This window comes from Anser cygnoides, chromosome 1 (genome assembly GCF_040182565.1).
Source record: "Anser cygnoides isolate HZ-2024a breed goose chromosome 1, Taihu_goose_T2T_genome, whole genome shotgun sequence".
In the NCBI taxonomy this organism is placed as follows: domain Eukaryota; kingdom Metazoa; phylum Chordata; class Aves; order Anseriformes; family Anatidae; genus Anser; species Anser cygnoides.
In genome coordinates, this window is record NC_089873.1 from 156,036,679 (window position 1) to 156,055,426 (window position 18,748).

General features: G+C 40.1%; 1 protein-coding gene and 1 long non-coding RNA gene across 7 annotated transcripts in view; one reads left to right on the top strand and one right to left on the bottom strand.

Moving 5' to 3' along the window:
- Positions 1-18,748, bottom strand: part of FARP1 (FERM, ARH/RhoGEF and pleckstrin domain protein 1) — a 208,712-nt gene that overhangs the window by 125,721 nt on the left and 64,243 nt on the right. The gene's annotated exons all lie outside the window — the stretch shown is intronic.
- LOC106031800 (uncharacterized) lies at positions 13,809-16,838 on the top strand. The gene is made up of 3 exons (XR_001204466.3): positions 13,809-13,973; positions 15,537-15,671; positions 16,701-16,838. It is a non-coding gene; the product is annotated as an uncharacterized lncRNA (long non-coding RNA).

Consider the following 18,748-nt stretch of genomic DNA (forward strand, 5'->3'; position numbering starts at 1 on the left):
CCTTAAATATGCTTCTAAGTGGGAATTCATCCAGCCAGGAACACTTTAAACAGTGCTGTATCTTTACACTAAGGTCAATGTCAGTTTTTGCTTCAGCAAGACTTGTGAGATTTTTGCCTATACTGCTAGTAAATTTAATTTGAAACTAAATAATTTAGCTTGAAACAAAATAATTATCTAGTTTTGGAGTGTTTTTTTTTAAACCTATCATCACATTTAAACCAGAAGTCACATTCCTGCCTACTACAACCTGCTATTGCAAGTTTAATAAAAATTCTTTCAGGTTTAAAAATACATTTTGTTACTAAGCACTGAAAAGAAATTTAAAGTACAAGAAAATAACATTTTTACTTTAGGCTCTGGCTCAGTTCTTCTCCAAGAGAAAAGGATCTCACCAACAAGTATTCCCTATCACATTTTTCCCTCAAGTCTTTTCATGGATAAACATTAGCAAAACTCACAAAATATACAGACTGGATCTTATGCTTCTGAGCTGAAATAAGTGTTCTTTCCTTCTTGTATAATGGATTAAAAGAGACTGGAAAAAAAATCTTCTCTTACTTTTTTCTCTTGTTGATGCAGAACAATTTTTCATTTCATGCAGAAAATGTTTTCCCAAGTGATCCAACTTCAGATCAGAACTAAGCATCATCTTTTCATACAGCTCTTGAGAAAGGCTTCAGTATGCGCTGTAACATTTGAAACAAATTATACTTTTCCAACACCGGGTATGGTTCAACGTAGGTTTATAAAAAAAAAAATAATTGGGGCTTTAATATGAAAATACCTCTTCTCTCCTGGTGGCTTCATGAAAGAGAAATATCTCTTAAGCCTGTAAACATTCAAATGTAATTAAACGATCTACACATAACATCAGGATGCTCTAAGTCATTGCTGTAATACTTAACTATTGCAGCTGAATCCCTCAGGAGCTGTAACACACAACGTGCAGACAACAAGAGAAGACTCTTATAAAGCGTGCAGTGTATCTTACTTGCACTGAACAGGGCTCCCTGAGGAATCCTCGAGCGGAGAGAAGAAGCCACAGCTCAGCCATTAAGTGAATCTAAATAATCAAGAGCTACGATCTGAGGCGGAGGTAACGGGTGAGCCGTACCAGGCTGCTCTGAATGAACATTTTTCAAAGGATGGGCTACAGAGGATGAAGGTTCCCCCCGTGCTCGGCCCAGCAAAGCTGTGTGAATGTTTACAGTGCAAACAGACGTGGATGAATGATTTCCTGAGACTGTATGAGCAAGTTGGACAAGAAGTGGTCCATCAACAAGAGAACCTGCCCGAAGGACAGCAGGGGTCATTCCTGGCAGCAGCTGTAGGCAGCTGGGAGATGACTGACACGATGCAGGAACTAACAGAGACACAAACTTCAAAAAAAAAAAGCCACCCTGGACCTGAAAAGGAAGCTCGTAAAAACACCAGGGAAAGAGCATAGCTCACAGCTACCAGAGGCACCAGCCACCTCAAATAACAAATTGTTTGTATTTTAAAAAAAGCTTTTTTTGTTTTTTTTAATGATCTGAATCAAATGCACTTACAGAGTCATATATCTGAGACAATTCACAGACTGTGACAACTGTAATTTTGCTGTGTTTATACAAGCTTTCACCACAGTGCAGGAGCCATGACCAGATTTCTTCACTTCTGTTACAGAAGACAGCTTTGCCCTAATACATGCAGAAGTGTCACTGCAAATTTCACCCTTCTCCCTGAAGCCATCCATCCTAGGGGCCGTGATCTGTGCCTCCTTTACTGTGCCTGCAGCTGGTAAATCTATTCAACCAACTCCACCTGCTAGAAAAATTATCATGGTAACCCAGACAGCTTTGTCTTGGCACACCAGTGCCATTCTCTTTTCTTCAGCGGGAAGCAACTCGGTCATTGTCTCAACCATGCTTCAGCAGTCAAGTGTGTGCAGGTTCACGACACTTAGAAAAGGTCTTCCTAGTTTTTCAAGATGGGATCTACCGTCTTAGAATAAATCAAAACTAGGCCAAGAAGTAGACATAATTTAAGGGAAAATGGATCAAATTTGCAGTATGTATGTCATTTGAAGATTAACTTTCAACAAACTAAAAAGAGGTTTAAACAGAGACAAAACAAGAGCCCTGCAGAGAGACTGCATTATGCACGCGAGTTTGGAACGGAATGGAGGAAAAGCTAATACATGGATAAAAATAAGCTAAATGGTGAGAGTGTGACTAAAGGAAGCCTGCAGCATTTGATGAAAAAAAAGGTGGGAAGCAGGTAACAGAACCTGCTTATTGCATTTTTTATGTTTTTTGTTCCAATCCCTGAAAATTAAGTGTTCGGTAAGACATTTAGGCAAAGCAGATGCAGAAAGGAGATACTGACGTCTTGATCTTCTCATCTGCACTGCTAACATTTTGTTCTCCTAAAAACAAACACGGAAAACCATCACTTTAACACAAGCATTTAGGACAAGAGATTTTTTTTCCCCCTTTTCAGGAATGAGTTGTAATGTCCTTAGAAACCTGGCCTTTAAATGGTCCCTGACTGAAAGCAATTTGCTCAGTTTTGTCAGCCTGTCTTCCAGTAAAATGTCACACAAAAAGGAACATAACGCTGAGCAGTCAAAGAGTTCAGGGTTGTTGTGTGCAATCCTTTCCTTTCCACCATGTCCTGTGCCTTTCAATTTTCCCTTTATGTTCTTCTTGACGTGCCATAGGCTACTTCCTCTTTTCGTGACTAGGTATAACAAGAGCAACTGCTGGAAGCCTATTATCTAATTATCTTGGTAGATCCCACAAGGACTGTGGGATATAACTTATAAGCAGATCACACACAGTTTGGCCTCTCAGATAGCTATTTCTGCCTCTCATTCTCTAAAATGTGCCAGGTATTTAAGCGAATTGTCAGAAAAGCCTTTTCTTTGTCACTGTCTTCACTCAGGTTATTTTCAGCCATAAGTATCGTATTTTAGTATTAGTATTTAGTATCTTATTTAATATTTTAGCAAGAGCTATAGGGTTGGAGCCTCTTGTCAGACCAGGGCCAGGCCGTAGCCCTGTATCTCAGCTTGCAGCTCTTCTAGGTGTCAGTGGTGACCCACAGGCATTCCTGATTCTACTGGTGGTCACTTGCTCCTGTCTTTAGCTTTGGTTATTGCTCTGAGCCTCGAGATGCTGAATATATCTGCATCACCACCAAATTATTTCCTGATGACTACTTTGAAAAGCATGTCTGAATTCGGTCACTGAACATTGATCAGAACACAGCAGAATTATAAGGCATAGGAAAAACGCAGCCAGCACGTGGTGGAGGTGCCCTGCATGAATGGACAGAGAACAGCAAAATGCAACCTGGGGAAGAGTTGCCCTACATAAAGAACTTCCCATAATCATCCCAGGGAGCACTGCCACTGAGATGCCGACGACACAGGCAGCAGGAGTATAAACATTCATTTCAAAAACTCCTGGTCCTTACCATATCGACCTGCTCTCCCCATTGCTTCGCTAACTCCATTTTGCGTTGCCATGCTGACATTCTTTCAATCACTGAACTGGATGAAGCTGACCAACAATTTAAGGTAGTTTAAAGAAATAAATTCTATCGTCTCTAAACTCTGGGAAAGCACCAGGTCCTGGATTTTTTTTTTTTTAAAGCAAATCTAAATAGTGTTTGAAAAACTCTGAACACATTGTATCAGCTTTTTTTCTCTTTTCCATATAACTTCATCCTCTCCACTGCAAGGGAATAAGCTTCAAACACTAAAATGTATCTGTTCAACCTTTGTATTTATGTTGCTGCTATTCTTAATTTTCAGAAATACGTGGAAACCCCTCGTGAAACATCCCGACGTGAAGTCTGAACTGAAGAGATCCTTGCTGCAGATCACAACAAAAGTGACTCTTTTGGACTGTACTCCTCATGAAATAGAGGCTGCTCCTAACTATTGTGCTATATATAAGCTAACCTATATTTCAATCCAGCCTTTGTGTCCAGTCTGCCTGCCTGTAATATGTAATAGGCAGGCTTGAAGAGAAGTGTACAGTTGAGGGTTTGATCCAGTATGGCAAATCCTATCAACAGTCAATCCATTTCAATGTCCTGCCTCTGATGTGATCGTGCAGAGGACAGCAAAAGCTTCAGCCACCTCCCAGCCAGCTGTGATTTACCTGAGCTTGGGTTCTGAGAGAACACAGATTTCTTCTCAGCCTTCTTAACATGACTACTTTATGCCCTGGCTTATTTGGATTAAATTTTGATTTTGATTAAAATTACCTTCGCATACAGAGCTATTGATGGGCTCAAACCCTACCTAGCTCTTAAAAAATCAGCAGAAGTATTTGATTCCTTATCTTCTTCTACCAGCAAGTATTGCAATAGAAAAAAATACAATTAATTTCATCAGCTGAGCTTTCAGTTATCTGAAGGATTTTTTAAAGCCCAGAAGGGAGGGTAAAGATTTGAATAATGGCATTAAATGTAAGTAGGGGCTATTGATAGCTTTAAAACTTCTTCCTTATATTGCACTGCTCTGCTAAATGCCTTTCAGCTTCAGAGCAAAAATCAGTATGAAAGAACTGCAAAGGTGTAAGATATATAAGATGTATTTGATACTGAAATGTAATTCAATTTTAGTGGTTTTGTTGTGTTTTTTTTTTTTAAGGTGTGAGTGCAGCTATGGCCTTCAAATACAAATTCAGGGCCAAATTACATTTTAGGTGACTGTGTCAACAGAAATTCAGTGCAATAGATTTGCTGCATATCAAATATTGGAAATACAGACAGCCCCATCACATTGTGAAGCAAAGCACTGATGGCATGCTTAGAGATTTAATTAGTGAGGAAACACGGAGCTAAGACTGTTAAGCTTTCATACCTGTCATGCTTATTTCTGCTCGTTTTTGTGTTAACTGCTAATATTTACAGCCTACATACGTTCCTAACTTGACTTTAAGTTTTGTGGCAAATGTACTACTACTATCCATATATATTTTGTTTCTCAACATGTATTTAAATATAATTTTCTGCCTGTGCACCTACAAGTCAGTACACACATCTATTGTCATATCGAGCTGCCATTGTATTTGGACATAAGTGTATTTTTCCTCTTGTAGTAATATTTAACTGCCAAAAACGTGGCAAATGTTTTTGTCAGTTCTTTATGTAATCAAGCAGCCCAGAAACTACTAGTATTTCAGCATATTCAATTTGCCTTAAAAAATAAAGTTGATAAACTGGGAATTTGATCAATGAACTCTCAAATAAGCATTTAAATATAAATTTCAGTTAGCTGAGCTTTCAGAAGGAAACAATGGAAGAAATTCTATTATTAATACGATATGGAATTTTTTAATACCTGATGGTAAGGAGAACGTTTTGAAAAGGGCACAAGGCAAAAGCAAAAAAAAAAAGCACAGCCCTTCAGGATAAGGTGTCTTCTACAACGAGAAAGCCATTTTTGTAGTGCAGAAAGACATAGGTGTGCAAGAACCAACAGTTCTCACATTTAACACTTTGTCTGTTCATCCCCAGCTTTCCTTTTCCTCCACATTAATCCTCCTTTCCTGCTTGGTCTCCTCATTCCTTTTGCTGCATTCAGTACATTCAAGAATTGCAGTGGGGCTGTACCTGAAAGTAACTGTCAGGAACAAGTTTCACGGCAATGCATGTTTTCTTCTGGGCTTACAGACGTGAATGAGATAGAATTGAGATCTCAGCATACTCTATTTTTAAGACAGGAGAAAGAAGGAAGAGAAACAATAAGAAATCAATCAATCAATATTTTTCTATGCTTTTCCTTAGTCTGTCACAGCTGAGCTCTTCATCCATCCAGGCAATGAGGATCCTCAGCCTCTTCCCTCACCATGCAGCTGCCTGCCCTTCATCTCCACTGCATCCTGCCAGCCTACTGACTACAGCAGAACAGGGGACCACAGCACAGGGATGCAGAGATCATTCACCCAACAAATCAGGCTATGCAGTGGCAGAACAAGCTCAGCAATCAAGCCCGCATCTCCCAGGCTCTTGGAGCCCACTCTCAGCAGTCCTCAAGTTTCGCCACCTGAGATGAGGCTCACAGCTTTGCTGGCACAACAGAATAGGTAGCGGCTCTAGGACCTGGCACATCAAAAACATAACTCCCAATACACTGTCACTACCAAAAATGAAAGGCTTTTCTACAAGATAAGCTCCCAAATGACAGATCGTTACTGCAGACAGATCTGTATAGGAGATTGATTTGTTAATGCTTTATAGAATCTGAGTTTGTACTTTAGGTATACACAAAGGTCAATCAGGATAAATAGGCCAAACAGGACTGCAGAAATAAACAGTAAGATACAAGAATTATAAAACCTCCAAACACTTGAAACTATACATGCTTTGAGTTTCACTAACGCATTTAAACGATACAACAGGGCAATGCAGAATCAACCATAGGTCAAAAAAACATGACCTCATTTTCTGCATTCCAGCTGACTACCAGGCGATCTCTAACTCCCCGTTACAAATTATCCAGCCCTTCTTCAAGTTTAATGGATACACAAGCTGTCTTAAGACTTCTAAGCAGGGGGTTTGGTTTGGGTTCTGAGAATTGAAGACTTAATCAGCTTTAAAGAAGAGAAACTGAAACCTAATTTCAGTTTCTTGATTTTCTAAGTTTGTTGTAAACAAAATCTGTTTTTTTTCCCTAAGAAATGACTTCTGTAAAGTAACAGAAAATTTACCAGACCAGACTGAAACACAGAGTGGCCACCTGTAATGGAAATGTCTCCACAAGCTTACCTCTAATTAGATACGTGCATACATACTGTATACAGGAGACAGAAAAATGCAGTGTGATATTTGGGTCCGGTGTCATGCTTTTTGTTTGTAAGAATTCATGTAACTAGTAGGCATCACAAACCCCAAGAAAGACTTTCAGAGATTTAAAGCTGAACAGATTTTGCCAGTAACACAGCTTATGAAACAGACTATCACAACTGACAGGCATTTCAATGTAACTCAAATCCTATATTTTCTGATAAGCACAATTACAGAGGCCATGTGATCATTCTTAGTGTTAATCCTCCCTTTATAAGAGCATGTGAAACTTACTTGTTTTTCCATGAAGAGGAAATGTTCTTCCTTTAACAAGGAATAGCTGAGGATCACCATCTAACTGTGGCGTGAACTCCATGATCAGTATTATTAAATCAAATCCCTTGGCATTAAAACACAGCTCAACACTTGCACATCATCTAGCAGTGCACACCAATCTGCTGAAGTTCCCGTGAACTGTGCCTTTTCATCCTGCCATGATCTCCGCAAGGACCACAACTTCCTTTTCCTGAACCTGCAGATTTTGAAAGCTTCATGGAGATGAGCCTTTCCATTTCTTTCAGTTCGGGTCTTGCAGGTTACAAACTCCGCTTACTTCCTGAAACCAAGGGAGAAGCTTAAAAACCGTGTAACAGCTCTTCCCACTCCTTGGACCACAGTGTTAATTTTTGGAGAATAAAGAGCAAAAACATAATCTACCCGAATCATAGCTATTGATTAGCTTGACATTGAGCTTCTCAAAAAGTGTTTAAGTACAAAAGAAAATTATGCAAATCAAACTTCTGAAAAATTAAAATCTCTACATCAGTACCTACTGCTTTAAGTTCAGTCATTCATATCAGAGAATTATCTTCTGACAATGAACTCTACTGGCACAATCTTTACTAGGACACTTTTTTTTTTTTCTCCTTAATTATCACTAGGTATGGTGTCTTTCAGAGCTGACTTTTAGTGCTCGGCTCAGAGTTTTTTTCCCACAACAATGCCAACATTCATAACCCAAATTCCGGATCTTACTTCTTCCCTTGTTCCCGATATCCCCAAGAGAAATAACATCATTTTCATAGGGGCTAATGGGAATCAAAGCATTCTTCTCACCGCAGTAACACCAGGTCCTTGTCCATAATCGCACGTTCTCTCACTACCTGCTGAGTGAGAAGCAGCACGGGGCTGTGGTTCACCTTGTGGTTCAGTTACGTGCCAAGCCATACAAAACACAACCACTGAACTTGCCTTACACGTTTTCCCTTTGATGGGGTAGTCATCTGCATGTCCCTCCTCTACCAAACCAAGGCTATTAATGAAACTTGCCAGAGTTTAATACCATTGAGAACTCATTCTCAACTAACCAAACTGGGTTAGTTGATCGCTGGCTTCAAAGAGCTCACTGGAAGACAGATGGATAGATACAGCCACCCTATAAACTTCAGTTCCTCAGGAAACCAGGCTAAAAATAGCTGATCACAAAAACACAGGGAACAACTTGAACTCAAATTAACATAAATACCAACTGGAATGTTAAAATGTGTTGGCTCTTAAAGTATTATCTAAAAAAAATGGGGTGTCAAATGGTCAAAAACAAAACAGCATTTATGTATACCGACAGAAGAGCATTACTTGACTTACAAGGTCCACAACCAGAACAGGTTACTGTCTAGGGTGACATCAGTGTGGATGAATAGGTAGGAGACAATAAATGACATGACTGAGCAAGGAAGCTTAGCATGCCTCCTGCTCATTAGCTTGTCAGGGGGTAAAGAACACACCCAGGCTTCAACTCCCTTTAAACAAAAGTGAGTGCTTTCTTGGTTATTATCACTTACTCCTTAGGTTTCCAGAAGATTTTAAAATTCCCTTCAGTCCAAAATGTTAGAACCTATTGGTTTCAACCATGACCTTCTGGCCCAGAGCCTTCAAAGAGTTATGTGAATTTATATTAAACCAAAACTTTTCACAGGCAAAGATAGAATCTCTGAGTCAATATTTGCAAAACCTGGGGTTGTTTTTTTTTTTTAATGACAGTGGATGAACCCCAACAACCCTTAAGATTCACTGTTTGGGGAATACCAAACATGTTTTAAACAAACTGTTTAAAGTTTGACATCTTCATGGTGATGTCTCATGGTGTATTAGAATCACATAATTGTTTGGGTTGGAAGGGACCTCAAAGATCATCCAATTCCAACCCCCTGCCATGGGCAGGGACAGGAATTAGGATCTACTGCTTCCTGAACATCCTTATTTCATCTGCTCCACTAGAATAATTTCAGACTTCTAGAATCCACATCTTCTCTCCTCTTCTTTTTAATAAATATAAATGTATAAAAAAGAATAAAATAGAGGAAGCCTGTGCAAAGCCCTTTCAACCCCTTCCTCAGACACTTCAGGAATTTTGATGTTATTTCCCACCAGAAGAAAAACGATAGGCATTTTGGTTTAAATCTAATGAAACACTAATAATCCTAATTATCTACCACAATCAATAGGAACTTAGGAGCTTCAATACATTTTTTTCTATCTTAGTCATTCACATTCAGCCCTCAGACAGACCAACACAAATCCAATATATAAATAGGCATCCTGATCTAGGCTGGCTAAAAAATCGACAGACCTGGAATTTCCTGGATTAAAACAAACAGAGCTTAGTTCTGACTCAACAAACGCTGCGTTTCCCAACAATTCTTTTTCTTTGTTAAAATTCCAACCTACTAAGATACCTAGAAAACCTAGAGTGAGAATCACACCCAGGCAAAATCTAATATTACTGTCTAAGACTTTGTAGATTCAGATAATGATGTTATGGGGGACTGAGGATAATTTTATTTAATATTTAAAGGTAGCTGCCTGCCCCGCAAGAATACATATGCCTTCTTTCATCTGTTTCAGACTCTAGTCAACTGAATGTCAAGTTATTATCTAGAATTAATTTTCTTAGGTTGGACAGTGCAAATGGGATCAAAACGGCAACTTCAATTAGGGTGGAAAAAGTGGCAAGAAAAGCATGAAAGGAAATTTTGTAGCCTGCCATACTTCCCCATTAAAGTTAGGTCACAACAAAAATTGAGGAGAGCTTGGTTTACAACAACTTTAGCAGAGGAAGCACTGTAGCGCCTTTGTACCTATTGAGAAATAACTGCGATAATAACTCAAGCAATTGTGTCCTGGAGAACCATAAAACTGATTTCTTCCAACGAGAGCAATTTACAAGAGAAAAGAGAACACACTGACCATGAGAAAGGAAAAAAGTGACCTGGAACAGCATTTGGCGCAGTTTAAACACAGAAAGCAGCAAAGAAATTGTATAACTTTGAAGATGACATTGAAGTAAACTGTACGTTTTAGTCTAAATACTTTCAACACGTGGGAAAATCTTCATTAAACTACAAGCCACAGAAACATATGTTTTGATTTAGTTTATGCTGCAGCGCACAAACATGAAAGACCACTGCCTGTATTTTCCCCAAGGAATTTTCTGGGGGAAAGGCACGCTGTTTATAACATTTCTGCTAACTCAGAAAATTATAAGATAACTTAGGTTGGGTGGAAGCTCTGAAAATCATCTGGTTCAACTTTCCAAAGCAAGGCCTATTTCAAAGTAAGATCATTTCAAAGTTTGGTAGGCATCCTCAGGGCCCTGCTCAGCTAAACCTCTGAATATCTCCTCCAAGCGTAGAGATACCAGAGCCTCTCTGGGCAACCTGTTCTAGTGTTTGACCACCCTCACAAGAAAATAGCTTTTCCTCTGCCACAGTGATGTATTGCTGGCCCATGTTCAACTTGCTGTCCACCATATCCTACTGGGTCTTTTCTGCAAACTGTTTTCCAGACAGTCAGCCCCCAGCTTGTACAGGTGTGCAGGGTAATTCCTCCCAGGGCTACGACTTTGCCTTTGCTGAACTTCCCGAGGCTCCCGTTTCTTCAGCCTGTCAAGGTCAATCCAAAAGGCAGCACAAACAACTGGTGTATTAACTGCTCCTCCTGATTCTGCACCATTGTCAGACTTGTGGGTGGGTTCCACCCCATCGTCCAGATCATTAAAAAGGATGTTAAACCATGTTGCTCCCAGTATTATGCAGCAACTTGCCTCCAGCTGAACGGTGTGCTGCTGACCTTAGAGCACTGTTGAGCACATCAGTTCAGACAGGTTTCAGTCCTTTCAGTCCATCCTATCATCCACTTACCTAGCTTGTACTTCATCGGTCTGCCTTTGAAGATGTTATGGGAGACAGCATCAAAAGCCTTGCTAAAGTTGAGATAAACAACATCCACTATTCTGTTCTCATCCACCATGCCAGTCAACTCCTTGTAGAAGGCTATCAGGTTGGCCGAGCCTAATCTGTCCTTCATAAATCTTCACTGACCGCTCCGAATTACCTTCTTGTCCTTCACATCTTCAGAATGATTTCCAGAATCACATGCTCCATCACCTTCCCAGGGACCTAGGTGAGGCCGATCAGTCTGCAGTTCCCCAGATCTTCCTTTCTACCATTCTCAAAAACAGAAGAGACGTTTGCCTTCTTCCATTCCGCAGGAACCTCCCAGATTGCCATGACCTTTCAAGAACAGCCCTGCAATGACAATGGCCAGGTCCTTCAGCACCCATTTGGTGCCATAGACATGTGCATGTCCAGTTTGTTTGTATGTTCCCTAACTTGATCCTCCTCCGGTAAGGGTATATCTTCATTGCCCCAGATCTTCCCACTGGTTTCAGGGACCTCATGGACTTCCTCAAGGCAAATCTTACACCACTGAAGACTGAAGCCAAAGAAGTCACTAAGTAGCAGCCTTCTTCGTGTCTGTTGTGATCAAGTCTCCATTCCCATTCAGCAGCAGGCCCGTATTTTCCCTAGTCTCCCTTGTGCTGATGATATACCTGGAGAAGAGTGTCTTGCTGCTCTTCATGTCCCTTGCCAGATTCAATTCTAGGTGGGCTTTGTCTTTTTTAACTCCATCCCTGCTTACTCAGATTTGGACTCTCTATTCCTCCTAGGTCTGCTGCATTTGTTACTGCTTCCACCTCTTAAGTGCTTCCTTTTTGTGTCTGAGTTTAGTCAGAAGCTTCTTGTTCATTCATGAACGTTTCCTGTCTAACTTTGCTTGGTTTCCTATGTACTGACATAGGTTGTTCTTGAGCTTGGAGGAGGAGATCCTGATTTTCTCCAAGGAAAAGCAATCAGGATGTTCTCCTCCAAGCACAAGAATGGTCAATCCCGATGCGAGGAAAATGAAACAAAAGTAATACTAATTCAAAGACACTAAAATCACAATATTTGTTTTCTACTGTCCAAGTAAATTTTTAGAAATATCTCATCAGGATTTAGGATTTTATCCAGTGATTGTTTAAGGCAAAGTCTGTTCTGGGAGAAGGAACAAAGAATCCCTTCTCTCAGTTAATAATTTGGTTTTGGGGATTGTTTTTTGATGTTGTTGTTTTAAAGGCTGCACAGAGCTGGAATGTCTTCTTAGAGCACCCCTTCCCACCCTAACCTTTACCTGAGGTTGAGAGCAGTTGCCCTGAGAAGACTGAGACAGTTTTCTAGTGCGTGTAAAGCCTGCTCAGCTATGCCAAGAACAAAACTGAGAGCTCATGCTTTTGGGCGTGTGCTCCATCCTTAAAAAAGGAAGAATAACTATCTCCCACACCAATGAGGTAAAACAAGGATACATTAGCTAGTGCTTGTGAAGCAGCAGAGTCAACCCTTTCCCAAACCAGATGCCTCCATTCACAAGTTTCAAGGCCCTGTGCTCTACAGCTCTGTGACGGTAGGAGCTTTCAAAGCAACAGTCAGCAGGCACAGCAAAGTGTTTTTCTTCTAGCTCACAACTCAGAATTAGTATGTCAACACGACCAAAGAATAACAGAATAAAATGTGTTAGTTAAAAATTGAGTGAAGCCTCCGTATCTACGTTATGTTTGTTGAGAACTAGAAAGATGAACAAGAACATGATTAAGATGACACACAGCACCTTGTTACTTAAGTCATTTTCCATGACTTCACGAACTATTATTGTCGAAAAAATTCAGAGGCAAATCCAGGGTCAGGGAAACAGCCTCAATGAAATGAACCGTGCATATTTCAAAAAGCCTGGTACATTAACAAGTAAAATGGTGCGACAGCAGAAAAATATCGTGAAACTTCAATAATAGGTGGAATGAACTTTTCATACCACCACAGATCATCACTCTGTGCAAGCAGTGTTTTTTTTACGTAGAAGTTTATCTTCTTTGCTCTAGCTTATATCACCCAGTAAGGGAATGATGAAAAAAGAAAACAACCAACAGGTCAGAACAGAACAGGACTGTGCTCTATGTGCCGAACAGATACCAGTATAAATTGTTCCTGTGCAACCAGGATAGCTTTCCCGTGACGACCACTTCCAAAGTAGACACGACTCTGAATCTGGCAGCAGTAACCTGAACTGCTCCTCACTTACCATGTTGGAGGAGAAAAGTCAGCCCAGTAACAACTTGCCCTTTCACAGGCAAGAGACAGAACGATGTCTCCACATTTGGGACCCTTGACAAGGTGGGGAAGGCACCTAAGAAAGGTGGAGAATATTCACACGAATGCTGCAAGCGGAGTTTTTCATTTTACAGCTGTCATATACTCCTACCAGGAAGGTCAGAGAAAGTGTAAAAGCTTGAAGAAGAAGGATTTTTAGGAACATAAGAACTACCATCATGATTTTTAAGTCTTTCCAACTGAACGTTTAAACTCTTCGGTTTGGCAAATTTGAGAACATTTCTGCAATTGCTTTTTTTATTTTTCCAAAGAAAGCTTGTAAGTTGAAAAGGCAACAACAAGCTCACATTTTTTTAATTATTGTGGTTTCCATTTTTCTTTTCCTGTTTCCTCCTGCATGTGATTTCAATATTTGAATGGTTTTGATGAATCTTCAGTCACAATCCCACAGCTGCTCGGTGAGTGGCCGTGCAGAAAGCCGCTGGCATCTGCCTGGCCACATCAGCTGCTGAGCATGACCTGTGCTTAAACGATGCTCAGATGCATTCCTTTAGAGGGAAGTTCCTCAGGTGGTTAACACACACTTAATGGATAAAAATTTCTTGAGGCTTTCTTTTCTCTCTTTCATACTTTCGAGCAGCATAAGCCAGCTGAACTTCTGGAAAAAAAAATCAAGAAAAATCAGGAAACTCAATCCTTCAAAAGGTAAGACAAGGGAGAGTGATGAAAAGCTATTCCGCTGATGTGTCCACTGTAAGAGCTTATTAATTTAATCATACCATCCTGATAAACAAAAACTGATTGCTCATGATTATTCTAAGTTAATCTTTAGAGCTGTGTCTTCAACATGTCCTAAAGTTCATACCAAAGTCAGAAGAAATGTAATGTGGCTCGACTAATGTAACAGTTTACTCACCAATTGTTTGGGGTTTTTTGTTTGCTTTGTTTGTTGTTGTTGTCATTTTAAATAGGATCTTTCTGCTTTGCTAAGCCCATTGCATCTCTTGGGTTAACACAGCTGAGTTCTTGTAAAAGGTTTAGAAGCTGTTAGTTAGTGAGCAGTTACACAAACACTCAAAAACCACGGAGCCTTGCAGTTTGCTCTGGACTGACGATGTAGAAGTTTCCTTTCCTACAGCATTTAGTTGGCAGGCTGAGCAAACAAGAAATCCAATGTGCTATTGAGTTGCTGACGTTACCAATATGGTGTTTAATACAGACGGCTCACTGAAAGGTTGGCAAGTCTCTGCACAAGGACTGCATCAGCTTCAAGTACTGCCTCGTGGTGAAACCAGAGCCACAAAGACAATGTAAAGGCTTGTGTGAGCGGTAATTGAATTCCCTCTGCTTCAGGGAGTATAAGATACTGAGCGCTTGCTGGTATTTTCTGTAGAGAGCTTTGGCTCTGAGCTAACTGTCTCCACTCCTGAAGGCCATTCAAACCCCACTATGCGTACCAAATAGTGAGTTCAGAGGACAAATCAGTGGCCCCTGAAATCCATTTCTTTATCAGCACCAAAAAGATAAAATGGCAAAAGAGCCGGGTTTCACTACGAAGCACTACCCCTTCACACAGCTTCTGAGAGACAGCGTGGTGGAGTAACACTGGTGACTTTGAGTACGCAGTAACAGTTCCACCCACTTTCATGGAATAACTTTTTTTCTTTTTTCTTTCACTTATGAGTTGGGAATCTAAATTTTATGACTTTTTTTTCTGATGAACTAAAAAGCCTTGTAACATGTCAAAATAAGGCATAGCTGGGTGCAACATCTTGGTATCTCGCTGCAGTAACATTTTCCCCAGGCACTGGCTGTGTTGGCTGGCTGAAGATCCTGTACCTAACATGTGGCAGAAAAGAAACCTAAACAGATACTACCAAAAATACTTAATTAGAATATTCTAATAGGTTTTTATGAGATAGGATAAAGTTTACACAGATATTTTGAGATAAAAATTACACATATACTTAGGAGCTCTTTCTGATGACAAGCTGTGAGTGCTCCCTTTTAGTTTGTATTTTTAAAGCAAATCTCATAGGAAATGACATTCTGGCCTTCAGGCACTACAGTGAGTTCAGCTAATTAATAGGCTAAATTGATTTTTCTTCTTAAAGGGCGCTTGATTTGATTGATTTGGAAGAAAAAAAGTGACACTGCTGATAGCATTAGCAGTGTGAGATTTTAACTTTGGGGGAGAGACACAGCACAGCAGTGTACTGAAAAGAGCAGAGCCTTTCTTACTGCCGTATTGAATGCTTTTTTACTTAGATGGCCCACCTGCTAAACATTTTTCAGACGTTAGAAGCTCCTCTAAATCACAGTGGTAACACAGGAAAGAAGACCGACTCCAACAACAACAGCAGGATTCAGAACTGCTCCGCTCATTTGTTGTTTCCTTGACAGGTGTGTTGAAATATATAACAGCCATGGAAAAAATCAGAATATCTCTTTCTGCCTTGATATTTAGTTTGCCCATTAGAAACAAAATTAGACTTGGCTAATAAGATATACACTGTTTATCTTTTAATTGGTGTACAAACAATTAATGCCTTTTACACAGAGCTGCCTAGGGTCATTCATCAGTTGCATCAACACACTTTTTTTTCACATCATGTTTTCCCTTCCTGAAGTACATGAATTAGCTAGAAAACAATAATAATAATAACAAAAACTTCTAAAGATACTGATTTCTCAGGTACCTATTAGAGAATATTTGTTTTTTATACTTACAAAATTATATCTATAACCCAGTCTAACAAACTACTGTGCGAGCCTTCCCGTGGCCCTTGCCCAAATACATATTTTATAAGCTGTGAGAAAACCCAAACTGACTTCTCAGAATAACCTAATTTTGCTCTGTGTGTGTTCTATATCGTACTTCATTTCCAAGCAGAGGCTTAGTATGCCCTGCTTACACTCCCTCATGCATAAAATGTGAATATGGGAATGCCTAGTGGCATTCCTGCAGAGACCAGAAAATTCAAAGTGAAGCTCAGGAGTTACTGAGAACTTATTTATTTATTTAAACACTCACGTATGTTTTCTGAGAAGTCGCTGCACTAAGTAAAACAGCAGAAAGAGAAGATGGCTACAGAAGCACTTAAGACAGCGTATCGCTTTACTGAGCTTGCTGTTCAACCATGAGTAATTTTGCAGCTTTGCAAGGGAAAGGATGGACTAGACACAAGCAAGGAGCTCCTAACCAACCTGCTGACTCTGAAGCAGCATGCCAGGACCACGGATCCCCTGGGAAAAGGGACTGAAACCCATGGTCAGTCAATGTGCTGCAGCAGCCTCCATTTCCATCCCCAAACCCACTTTCCAACCTACATCTTTCTCCACACCTTCTGACCTACCGCAGCCCACAGCTTTGGTCTCCTTACCTTTGGTCTGTCTCAGATAGCACCACTAATACAGCTTTCCTGCTTGCAGCCCTCCTTGCACGCAAGGCAATGCCAGGAGAGTACAACGAACAACTTCACAGTGCTCTTCAGCATCTGACAGTTGACCAAGGCTGCTGTCAACAGCAGCTGCTTTACACTGGTGGTAGAGTCCTGACGAATGCCAAGGTTTGTGCCTCTCTATTTCATGTTTTCTGTGGAAGGGGTGGCCATACCCTGGTAGCTACCTTCCGTGTTCCCACCAAGGGAGCTAAGCCTCAGCAAGCGCAAGGAGATGCTCTTCATGGAGAGAAGACTGAGGGAGGCCAACCATCAAGACAAGAACTATTCACCGGGGCACGGCTGCTCGTCAAAGCACCTGCAAACTAAATGTCAAAACAAATAATTTTATCTGTCAGTTGTATTTCTCTCCATTGCCACAACACAGAGAGAGAGTTACTATAGAAATAACAGTTATTCTTAATAAAATAAGTTTCTTCAAAAGTACTTCCTCCGTTTAATGTTATTTGCTGTGGCTTAAGAAAGCCCCACCACTGTTCCCAAACTGTGAACGTTACTTAAGAAAGAAATACACAGGAGTAGGTCAGTGACTAACAGAGATACTGATTGCACTGAAATACAACAATTTGCAAAAGGAAAGACAGAATACACTGAAATGTTCACTAAACCAAATACACGTCAGAAATTTCTGTGAAATTGCAAACAGCCTGATAGATATTCTCAAAATAATTTGTACAGTTTAATTGACACATATCTTGTATGCGCATAGCAGGGAATAAAGTCATCCTATTGTTTCCATAGCAAAACAATCATAGAGTTTTCTTTCTCTTTACCACTTACAAACTACAACTGTGTGAGTTTTCCTCCTTTTTGTATATGAACTCAAGATAGGAGAGAATATTCTGATTGAGACCGATGTGGGAAACATTCAACCAGAGAGGCTGCCCCTCAGACACAAGGGATTACACAAGTATTCCTCATGCATATATTAGTCACCAGATAAAAAGCTTTTGTAAAATCAATATACAGAAAGAGAAATCAACAGAACACTTTCTAAAACAGATATTTTCCCAATCCTCTAGCTATGCACGCCCTTATTACTAAAAATGCTGATCCGCATGTATTTAAATTCACTGCCTGCGTAGTCCTTTGCAAACAAACTCTGCAGTTATTTACTAACACTTCAAAAAGTTTTGATTCTAGGCATTTTGTCATCTTGAGAAAGGCAGGCTGTGTTTAAAGACTGCTGCTAACAGTAATACATCATAAATAAATAGTGAATTCCAGTGTAAGTCCTCAAGAGGAAAGCAAGACTAGTTTCAGTGCAACCTCTGGAAAAAAGTGCCCGGTGTATCATCCAAAATCCCTGCTTGGGGATTTCTAACGCTGCTCAGTGTTAAAAAGCACATCAGCAATGTCCAACCAAAGGCTACTTCTTGAACACTACTTCTTGGGGCAGAGAGACAGAGATTTCAGGAGACATTACTGCCCACTCCATGTAGCCACAGTTGCTGTTTGGTTTCCATGCTCCTGCAAGAACGACTGAATATCATCACAGCCAACACCATGGGCACACGTAGAACTGGGGTTAATGTAATACTAAAGAATTTGCCAGTGGAGTTTTTATTTGCCTTTACAGTACTCAGCTTCTCCATTTCTTGCTATGAAATTCTCTCAAACTGTACAAAAACAAGGATTGAGATAAAAAGCCCTTCCATTTTTCACTTTGATTAATCTTCAATTTCAGTGAAATAGAGTAGAGGTGATAATCATTACAGACAGAAGTTGCATGTTAAGCTAGCTTTCTCCTAAAAGGAGCAATCCTGAAGAAAATCAATCGGATAGTTTAAGTGCTTAATATCTAACAGGAGTAAAAATAAATCTTTTTGCTTTCTCTGCTCACTGTAAAATGCAGCTGAAGACCATTTCTTCCTTGAGCCAACGAATTTGAATATTCATGGGAGAAGAAAGACAGATAAAAAGCACAGCCCTGCTGAGTATGAATTTGCAGCTTAGTAACGGACTTTGCAAGTTACCTTACAAATTCTCTTCTCTCTTTCAAAAGAGGTTGTCTAAGAT